Raw genomic sequence first — 12,079 nt, 5'->3', positions numbered from 1 at the left:
TTTGAATACTACGGCTTTGAAAGCATGATGGTATTTACATGCCTATATGTTTTTTGAAAGAAGAATGATGCTGGGAAAGAAAGTTTTGTCTCCATGGGCAAAATGCTCAAATAGGTAATCATATTTATATACACACACATGCACAAACACAATAAATAAGCCACAGCCAAACACAGTAAAAAACCCTAAAGAAGTACAGATATATAGATATACATCTAGTATCCTTCACGCCACAAGTACTATATCATAAAACACTTTATAGTCTGTTTATCAATGTAATAAACTGAGAGTATTGCCCAATTTACTATATTAGATATTACAGAAAAGGACAAAATAAAACAAATTCAGTTTGACTGTGTTATTTACTAAGAGAAGGGCTGGAAAAGGTAGCTGTTGAATCTTGCGAGACGTTTCAGTGGGAGAAAGCTTCCCCTGAAAGTCTGCTGAATCTCAAGGAATGTGACACAGTCTTAACACAGACATATTTATCAACATTGTCACTGAAATTATGACAGCTAACTACACAAAACATATCCTTCAATTCAATCCATGGGTTTTTTTTAATACTAATAATAGCACACTTATTATGAGCAGATAAATAACAAGGTTTGGTGGGTGGGGCACAAAATATTCTATTTGTCACCCTTCCTACTTGTGTTGATATCCCAGCTTGCCAAATCTAAATCATTAACTAGCACTGTAGCTCTTTAGAACAAAGAAGTAGACTCACCATGCATTTTTACATTTTACATCAAATGTACATGTGCATTTTTACATTTTACATCAAATGTACATTTTACATCAAAATTTGCATGTTAGATGAGACAGAACCTTTTACTCAAATAGCTGAGCAGATTGCAAAAAAGAAGTGATCATCCAAAGTAGAAGTCTGGACTGGACCCTAATTATAGATCAGATAGGGCTATGCAAATGCTTTTGTAGAAGTCCTGGACTGGGCCCTAATTATAGATCAGATAGGGCTATGCAAATGCTCCTAAAGACTGTTATTGATTCTCTTTGTGCTGTAATTTGTGACCTGGACTTGGATATACAATAGATTAATTTTGAGGGCCCATTCAAAACATGCCAAAACAAAAAAGCTATAATGAAACTGAAATGAAATAGGATGTTTTGGCTCAAATCAGTGATTTCATCAGGATCAGTAGGTCCCTCCAGTTCCATGATGTAACTGCTCCAAGATTCAATCATCTCTTTTGTTCCACTCTCCCATTTGGAGTAATACTGGTCCCTTCTCCATACACTACTTGAATGAAGCATGTCTGTGCCACGGAAATTTCCTTGCTTGGACTTCCACAGGTGATAGAAACCAAACTGCATAGGCTTCCAGCTCAAATGTAATCATATACATGAAGACATCTATGTACATAACCTCTAGTTCAGATTTCCAATTTACCATGCAAATATTGTGGGCAGGCCCAGATGAGCTATAGCCAAAACTGAAAGTGAAGCAAGATTATATGAGGGAGCAAACCAGAAAAATAAGAACTGACATTTCTGTGATTGTGCATCACTTTTGGCTGTGATGGGGTAAGGGCTATACTTTCTACCTCCCTGTTGTTGCTGTGCCAGGAGAGTTGTGCAACATTGTGGTCATGTAGCCCATTGCCCCTTTCAACGCATGCCCCCCACCTTCACATGAGCAATAAATGAAGCAAGGTTGAGTGACTATGTAGTTTTACTCTAGAAGAGCAGGCCTAGAAGGACTGCCATCAACACTGCCAAGACACTGGGGATAACTGAAAAATCTAGATCAAGAAGAACAAAAGTGAAAAAGAAAAGACCATTCCAGCCCCAGTTTTGTCCCAAAATCCCCCTTTCTTCACTTTTTAAATGAAACACATAATCTATGAGTCATATACTGCCTCTATTACCCTCCAAATTCTGGGTGATAGGGTTATGGTGGCCCTCTGGTGTTCGCATGTTTTTTTTTCCTTTAAAGTATTTTCTAATTAATTTGTATTTCAACACCAACTGGGGAGCATGTGGGGAGGCAAGAGCAACTTCCCTAAGTTGCCCACCCTCATCTACTTGGACACAGTCTTTTGCCTGTCACATCTTTCACCCCATCTTAGTTATGCTTTGCTTGTGCTTTAGTCAGTCATAGCATTAGATGGTTGGACAGGAATTACTGGGGCTGGCCTGTGAGTAACTAACATTCAAGGGGAGAAGATTATTGTAAATTTTCATGGGGATGTGGATTTCCTTAACGCCTGCCTTTGTGCTGATATAACGTTAGTGCTTTCTTGAAGCCTGTATGCAACCCTGGTGTGGGATAAGAGACAAGCAAGATTTATTCACAAATGTAAGCAGAAATGATTGTCTGTTTATCATTCCAGTCCTTATAGGGTTTGCTGACTACCACTAAGTCTTAAAGTATGAATTTCATAAAAAGGAACTTGAAAAAAACAATGCATGATGAATTAAGGTGCTAAAATTTGGTAGCAACTGTAGTGTCTTTTTCCAGGTCAATGTTTAAAGAGAGCTGAAGTCTATCAGAAGGCAGGTTTACATACAAAAAGAGTTTTCTGAGTCAACATCACAGATTTCATCTTCCTCTGCTTCATATCCCTTCTCTGACCTTAAACAATTTTGTGAAAGTTTGCCAAGGTTGCATATGATCTTGATTACATTTGTTGCATAGTATTTGCACAACATCATCTACTTGGATTTTAAAATGAGAGGATGAAGGATGTAGGCCTTCATAGAACTTTCCTGTGCATCCTATTCCTATATTAGAGGGAAATTACCAATTGTGGTTACTTGGTGGTGAGGAAATGGTACTCCACACAGGCTTCAAGACATTTTCTATTTCCTTATTCCTTCATGCATTTCTGACTTGTTCTTCTGACACGCATGCTGCCTGTTTAGGAGGAAGGGAGGGTTGGGATCCTGTTCCAGCATCCAGGTCTATGCATTATTGGACAAATGATGCAGGTGGACTGAATCCAGGCAGCAACTTGTCTCTTCCCACACACATCATATTGCTGAATACAGAAAGCTCAAAGCTGCCTTTAATGAGTGGAGTGCAGGTTTGCATGTAAAACCTCCCATGCTCTCAGTCTCAACAAATCCAATCCCAGCATATCCAATGCCCATGGACCAGATAGCAGGTGGTGTAAAATGACACAGGGAAAGGGAACAACCACTTTTAGTCCAGGGCCTGGATTGCCCATGGACTAAATCTGGCTGGATCAATGACATTGAGGGGGTAAGATCCCACCCCAAAGGTCCATCCCTTCCCGTTTTCATCCTTGCAAGTCCTGGATAAGTTGGGTGCCTCATTCCCACTCCCCACATGTTTCAAATAGGGTGTGAATGTTATAGAATAGGACCTGACTGGGATGTGTTTGACCCAGCTGTTTGGCTCATCCAAGTCAAGAACATCCTTCCCACATTGCTCAAATCCCAAATGGGACATAGATGATGATGTATGAAGTCATACACGGCAGACTCACCTTGAATTCCTCTCTGGAGGGGAATGCCCTGTGGTGAGTGCATAGCCCTCCACAGACTGGATCAAACTTCTGGATGCAGGCTATCCTCCCCTACCATTTGGCTGCTACTAATCAGAGCAAACAGTATGGGGTGAATGGACAGACAGCCCAACCTAATATTGTGATCTAAGGTTGTGCTCTGTGGGGAAGAGGCCTGAGGGATTCTTCTATGCCCCATGTATCAATGTGGCACAGGTCCAGCTCTGGATCATGGCTTCTGTTTTTAGAATTAATAGAATGATTTGTGTACCTGAAGTACAACTCTGCATGTAAATCTATGCAAAACTATTTTCTGTATAAAATGTTTAAACACATACAAATATTTGAAGAAAAAGCCTAGCAAAGGCAAACACTGATTTGAAAAAAGGAGACAAAATGTTCTAAGGAAACTGCTTAAGAATAAGCTAACATCAATCAAACATAAAAGATGGCTGAAAGAGGGAAAACTGTTTAGTATGCCATTAAAGAACAACAATTTTAGCAACGAACAACATCAAAGCAGGAAATTACAGATTAATGCACAGAAGGAAAGATACTATCATGGCAAGAGAATGGGAGAATCTTCCAGCTAAAAAGTGAAGTCTTCTGAAGTGTCTGCTTCTAATTCATGTATAACAAGCAATGGGCAAAAAGCAATATTTCCTTTGCCATATGACACTAAAATCTTAATCCTTGTAAAGGAAACATTTAATGATATAAGAAGAGAACAATGGCAAATGAAGGCAAATAATGGGGTTTTCATCAACTACAAATGAAGGCTTGAGAGATCATAGTTAAATTAATTGTATAAGGGAAGGGAAAACAGTCCAAAATCTTCAATGACATGACAAAAAATGCAAAGTACAAAAATATAGAAACAGAATTCAATAGGGTGGGAACCAGGAGAAAGAAAAAAACAGTTAATTTCACTAAGGGTCATACTTATCCAGGTCCATCTGAAAACTTAGGTTATGCTCTTCTAAAAAAGATCTTCCTGAAAAGATAAGGCTAACTATATTTTCAGAGCTAGGCCAAGACTTTAATTCTGCCAGGATTAAAAAATCCTCTGATATTTTTGCTGCTATGTTATGTTTTAATGTAACTTTAACTGTGATATTTTTATATGTCTGTGCTGTTGATACCTGTTATATTTTAGCCCCTGATATTTCAAGTAGAAGTTTAGAACTACAGTATAAAAGTAAAAATCTAGCATTTTGCACTAACATAAGGACCCTCTATCACTACACCAAAAGTGCAAGCTGGCATGACAAGTTTTCCAAGGAATCTTGTCATGCCAGGCAAAACGATTCATTTTGCTGCTGAAGTACCTTCTACAACAGCCACTTCGCTTATGTTAGCATTTGTATCACCTTGGATACTGCTTGTGGCTCTTTCTGTATGATGGAGTATTTTAGAGAACACTGGGCACATGTTTAAAAGTGGTTTTTACTAGATTTAAACCACTGCTGATTGAATAATAAACAAACATTGGCTCTTGGTTGCTTTTTTCAAGCTGACAATAGTGTGTGTTTCACAATATTCAGATGTTGTATTCTGTGATTAAGACAGCTCTAATATTCAGTTTATTCTTAAAAGAATTGAACTTCATTGAATCTTGTGGTAACTTCCTGCATTGTCATCTATATTACCCTTTTAGGAATGTTAAAATAATATGATCATGCTTTCAAAAGTATCAGAAAGCACCTTTAACATGTAGCAATGAAATCCTGAGGCCAGAATACCTAAAGGATCACTTGCCTACCCATATTTTTGAGTATATGCAGGCCCTGATCAGGTTTGGTTTTCACGGGTGTCCTTCCAGCTCACTCCGTGGTAAGTGTGCTGCTTAGCAGAGAAAGCTCATCATTAGGCAGAATGAGTGAACTGCTTTAGTAGGAGATGCTGGGCAGCTTGTGGGTGGAAGCAAAATGATGGATGACAGAACTCTGTGTGCCAGGGACAGAGACGTACAGCAGAGTGGAAACCACTCCACACATTTTTGCAGATTTTCAGGCAGCTTTTGCTTCATTGTCTTCTCATTGACTTGGGATTTGGTAAAATTCACATGCATGTCCCACAAAACCCACTCTATTTTGACAGTTTAGCATATGGGAGAATTTGTACATTTTTAGCATTCTTTGGGCATTCTTTCAATTTTTTTCCAGCACCCCTTTCTGCACATAAAGATTCAAAAAAAGCCCCACAAACTCTATCCAACTTGGGAAAAGTGAGTCAGATGCAGATTTTCTGGAGCAGACTCGGAGGACTCATGCAAATCCACTGGGTATTTCTCAGACTTCTATAAGCAGGAGACCACCCTGCACTCATAAGCCACACTGCTGCCTTCTTTTGCATTGGAAGACACTGCCCTGTTGTCTGCACTGAAAGAATTCATCTTCCAAACTTCTTGGCTTCTTTTACACAAAATGATTGAGTGCTACCATCTTGTTCTTAGCCTCAGACAACAAAATATCTTGGGCCAGCTCAGTCACTTGGCACCACTTTTGATATATCTCAGGTCCCTGTGAAAGACCTTTCTATTTCCTCAAGCTTTTAAAAAAGTTTAAACTTTTGATGCTCCAATTTAGTCCGCTTCATATGTTCTAATGTTGCTTTTATGCAATTGTACATTTACACTTGTTTGTTACATTTATAGTTTTGTTTTGCTTTTAATTATTGCAAGTCACTGTGATTGATAGCAGAGTATAATTTTTAAGAATATGTACATTCTTAAGATAGCCGATTTAATAACTGGAATGCACATGAGCTCCATTCTCCACTAGTCATTCAGATGGCCCTCTAAATCAGCTATTGTACGTTTGTTTCTCTCTTCTTTGAAACCACAGATTTTATTTCTAAATTTAGACTATTGGCAAGAAATACATTACATCTGCCTAGTTGTCAAAGTCCTCAATATTCTGGGAGCTTGATGAACTATGGACTTACCAGAGAATGTGTGTCTCATTTAGAATGGCATGCTGCTGTCATTGTTTTGCTAATGAGAGGGGCAAAGTTCAAATTTAAGCCATGTCAGAGACAGCAGGAGGAAAGGGGTGTAGACTGAAGCACATCTTTGCTGCCAGACATAGCTTTAGACTCGTCTGGATTTAATTCTTCTTTCTACAAAAGAGGTGTTAGAAGACTTACTTGGACAACAGCAGCAATTCAATTTGCCCTAGAAGAAAAAAAATGTCCTACAACTCCCAGCTTCACCAAACAGCATGACTGGCTGAAGAATACTGGGAGCTGTGAGACTTTTTCCTTTCTAAACAAGTATAGGATCATGCTGTTATACTTGTAGCCATTAGCCTTGACCACTTCCAAACAGACTTTCTATACAGAATTGCCATTGCTGCCATGCAATTAAACATTAAACTAAAATAATACACATCAAAATAAACTTGTTATTTTACCCAGTGCAATAAAAAAGCTAAACTGAACTTAAAAACATCCATCCCTTCAAGGAGTTCACCACACTAGCTCCATTGACTCTTTCCATTTGTCTCACCTTGAAGTTCCTTGCTGCTAAAGTGTGCGAAGCTGTTCTATGTGGCACAAAAGGGTGATTGCTTTCCTTTAGAAAAAACAAAACCAGATGTCTTCCTGATATGGCATTGTTGTTAATTTAAACAAAATGCTTTTCAAGAATTTCCCCCTCCTATAAGAGCATATCAGTGCACAGTAAATTATATTATATTTATATTACATTATAGTTAAATTATATTTTCCATCTGATTCAAATTATTTAAACAGATCTGCTGGGAGACAGGAACCTGCTTTTATCTGCCATTCAGCATGGCAGACAGCCCATGTGTAGTTCACAGAAAGCACTATACAATGGCAAAGAACATATCATTCTATTGTGCACTGCTTTCCTTGAACTACATGTACAGATCCAGGCCTTTGACTATACTTTTCAAAAAGGCAATACAAGAATGGAGGACATTTTAAATGATTGCAACAATCTCAACATAGTTTATTTTTGTAAAGGAGTTTTAATCAATTTGCTACTGTAGCTTGATGGCCTTAACTGTGCTCATCTTTCAGGAATTGTGGAACAAAAGCTTGTAAAGCTTTGTTTGCAAACAAATAAATTCAAAGTGATAAAATGTGTGGCCTATTAAACACATTGGTAAACAAACAGTCATTTAAAATCAACAAACTTCTTAAATTTACATAGATCCAGACCTGACCAACAACCAAAGCATTCGCCTAGTTGACATTATTCTAACCCTTTTCATATTTTAATTTGTTTGAGGGAAAAATTGGCAGGGATGACTCTACCATGCAGCAAGTGGAAATGGGTTGCTGCACAGGACAATATTAAAGGCAAGATATGAGGTCTAAAAGAAGTAACAAGTGTCCTCTAACATGGGGAATATGTCATTTGCTGCTCAAAATTAATCAGCAAAATGTCTTAAGCCAACACAAGTGATAGAGGTCTCACCTGCCACCCCACCAATAACCTCCATGAGTTCAAAAGTACCACTTTATACAGTGTGTGTTAGAGCTTGTTCTCCCATGAGAAGGCTGAGAGATGCCACAGGTGGGAAATCAAGAGGGGGGGGTGCAACATGTATCCCCCACACACATATCTGGGCAATTAACTCCTGCCACTGCATTCCTCCAACTGACTGTGGCTACTGCCATCACCTGCTCAGTCTTTTTGATGTGCCACTACCATTTACCATAGGAAGGAAGCATCCATTGTGATTCTCTGGAGCACCTGCCAGGGTCCTTTCCTAGACTGAGACATTGAAAAGTCACTCTTGACATGACATTTTGAGAGCACCAACCAGATCCAATGCTTCATCCTCAGGGCAAGGCATGGTGAGCAAAATGGGTGCAAAGATAGCTTGTTCTCCTTTCCATGGCCACTTCATTGAAAATTCCTCTTTGGAGCAAGATAATTAGGAATAAGATTACCTTCCAAAAACCAACTAAACAGGCCCTCCCCACTCAAGGAGCACAATATCTTGTTGTGTGTGTGTGTACAGCCAAATATTTCCCTAAGCTTCTGTGCATGTGATCTCTTCTCTTCTCTTGGAAAAAGGATGTTCCCAGATTGCACTTGAATGCACATTCAGATGTATGTGTGCAGGCTCTATGCATTTTGAGTGTGTGGAAGGCAGTAACTCCACACTTATTTGTTAACCTGTGCACAAATGAACATTTGAAAATGGTGTCTGTAGAACTTGGGAACACTGAAAAGAGCCTTGGCCATGCATCTATTGACTTGCTTGGTTTTCTTTTGTTAAAGAAAGGGGGATATTATGTGGTGATAGGAAGAGCATGAATCCTGTAGACTCACCAACATGAGTAATATTTAAATCAGTCATGAACTGGAATGTAAAAGTGTTTATTCTTGTAGTGAAATATTCCTCTGATGAATTGCCCCTTCTCCAGAGACCAAAAATGACCCATACTTTTGGCACCAATATCTCTTTCTTATTGCAGCATGTTCTCACTTGAATGGGTATCATTTTTCAGAGAGAAAGATAAAAAAGGGAGGTTTTCTTTTGAGAGTAAATCAACATTTCTGTTTTATCCTGCCAAATGCTTGATAGGTCACCGGTGGGGATATGTAAGTTAAAGGCAAACTGTGTAGGGATCTTATTTTCACTAAGGGCTTATTAAAAGTTATCCGATCAGGATAGGATTTCAACAGCTGTCCTGTGATCAGCCAAGGAGTGTGAAAACCACTGAGCCACTAAATCCCAAGGAGCAACTATGGTAGGATTGGGAAAGGGATGCTGTATCGGCTGCATTGTTTTCAAGCCAATGTTAGGGGTGACACTTGAAATGGGCTCATGTAACCTGAGCAGTGTCATTTAATTACAGCATGTAGCACATCTTTGTTCTTTTGAATGCCTTTAACAGTATCACTTCCTAAGCAGCAGCTGATTTACACATAATAACAGCTTTTCTCTTCATGCTAAAATGATTTTTAAAAACGCTGCCTCCTGTCACCAGATGTGTGAAATTCATTGCATTTTCTTTCAGCTCACACTTTTGGGATTGGAGTCCTATTCTATCCTATCCAGTCACCACATGTTTTTGGTTTTATTTTTGTTACTGATGCATTCATTCATGCCAAGGGGAGGAGTATGCATACAACCTCGTCCCTTCCCTTTATAGGTAGAGTGTCTTGGGTTGGTGATGGCTTTTGAGAGCAGGGAATGGGCAGAAATTATGACATGCTGTAGATGCTTGCTGATGCACACATGCAATAGATGCAGCCAAAATCCATAAACGCAAGCTCCATTCCATCCCAGCCTCTTTGCTTCCTGCCTTACAGTCAGCCTCTCCCTCTCCTTGCAGGATTAACAAACTACTTCCTTAGGAGGACTGAGTTGGAATTTTTATCTGGCCATAGATTAGCAAAAGTATACACGATTTTTTTCACTACTTTGTTTTGGATTTATTGAGTCAGTTAAACAGGTTCATTGGTTTATTGGCAAGATGTAAGGAAGTCTGATAAACCAATGTAGGTGGTACATGCAGACAGGTTTAGGGTGATACAAGTATCCATAGACCTGATGCCCAATCCAAGGCCTGATGCATAAAGGCTGTGTGACCATTTGTTGGGATACCATTTGCCTTGGGGACCAACCTGCCTCACTTTCTCCCTGGATGGTGCTGGCAGCTAGGCAAAAGAAGCAGTTTTCAACATGTCTCCTTATTTGAGTGGAATGGCTTGCCCACAAGACAGGCTAAATACCTGCAGGAAGAATTAAGATATATCTCCACACCTAGGCAAAAGGAGATCCTTGATGGGGTGACTTAAATAAAGAGGTCTGTGTCATTATTTCTGCCATTCATTTTCTATCTGAAGTTAATAGCAGTGTACTTTGAGCAATTTTCCTTCAGTTCCTGTCCCTGACAGAGGAAGTGTTAGGAAAAGGCCTACTCAGGCTGAAGCACCAGATCTTTCATTGGAACCCTGAATCACTGGGAAGTCAACTGCTCAATTATCCTGATGTCTACGGATACTTTCTGAAGTAGAGATGCAGGGCCTTCAGTGAACTCTGATGCATCTTAGGTGGCTTTTTGTTCACATGTCTTGTTGTCCATCTTCTTGATCCTTCCTGCCTTTTTTATTATATCATTTGTATACATACAGGTATCCTTAGGAGACAGTGTCCTTCAAAGGCCACATGCAGGGATTTCACAGCATATGTAAATTAGCATATGCAATTTTGTTTGGTTTTGTCATTTCTTGTGTGAATCTGAATCTGTTTGGTACCTATCACTGTCCCAGCCTGGCACATGACCACATATGGAAGAAGCTGAGTCCAGTATTTTCTGGCAGCATTTTTCCAGGGTTTCCAGTCCTACCTAAGGATGTAGGAAATCAGATGCAAAAACCTTCTGCATGGAAAACAGTGGCTTTGCCTCTAAGCTATGCTTCTTCCTGCTACTTCACTATTATACAGCATCCTTATAAGCTATTCACTCAATTTTCCCTGATTTTACCCAAAGGAAGAGAGATAGGAGGAAAGGGATCCAAACTCAACATAATCTTAATAACTTGATTGAAATTAATATACCAAGATTTTGCTTCTTAGCTTTTGGCTGAAATTGAGAGCTGGAGGTGTACCAAGTTTGCAAAGTTTAAACAGCAGCACGAGTGCAGGGAGGTGCACTGTATTTTAATCCCTCTTCCATACTGTAGCACCAACAAAGTTTTCTTCCAAGAAGAAACAATGGCTTGGGGTGAGGACAGTTTTCACCAGGACCACAGCAGGGAAAGTGGTAAGATGGCTATCCAGTTCCTGATAGGTGGCTGCTATATGACAGTGTGTCATGTGTATTCACTATGCTGACCAGCAATCTATTATTGCTGCACGAATTGATGAACACATAAACAGGAATCTGGGCACACAGCAGTTACAAATTTATTTAAGATTTTTCATGCCATTTCTTATTCAGAAAGGCTCCCAGAGCAGTGGTCTGTGCGTGCAGGCTTACAAACAAAAAAGGGTGTCATGCAAGGAAAAAGGAATAGGGGAGGAAGAGGCAGTGGGTCTTAATGTTAGCAGGGCTGGTTGAATTGTCCTGCTGCTCAACACCACCAAAACTCAGCCTACTGAAGTGTATTCAGTGGGGTTTAGTCCCAAGAATGTATACACAAGAGTTCCAGTCATAGAAACTGTGCCCATACTAAGCAGTTCTTATTCCATGCAGTCATCACTGCTTCACTCTTTCCATTCCAGTCATCCTCTCTCTCTTAAATGTACTTTGAAACCAAACACACACACACACTGCATGGAGAGAACTAGCATGGAGACCAAAAATGTTGGAATGTTTCTTTGAGTGGGAGAGGAAGATGGAATGCCACTAGCAACTGTAGTCTTTATATGTTCTGTTTTGACTTGAATCACTGACAAACTTATGATGAGTCATAAATGGGCATGTTGGACTACCAGGCTATGAATGTTACCATCTGAGAAAAGTATAAACAAGTCTTGCTTGCAAATTCTTCTGATGCTATGTGTCTCCTATTTTTACACACTCTGTTGTTTATTAATCTCTCATGCCATCCAGATCCTACTTTGGTAAGAGAAGATGGAGGAATTCAGCAG

Source organism: Varanus komodoensis, unplaced genomic scaffold (genome assembly GCF_004798865.1).
Source record: "Varanus komodoensis strain SLA01 unplaced genomic scaffold, ASM479886v1 scaffold4, whole genome shotgun sequence".
Taxonomy (NCBI): Eukaryota; Metazoa; Chordata; class Lepidosauria; order Squamata; family Varanidae; genus Varanus; species Varanus komodoensis.
Note: the sequence above shows the minus strand (reverse complement) of the source record.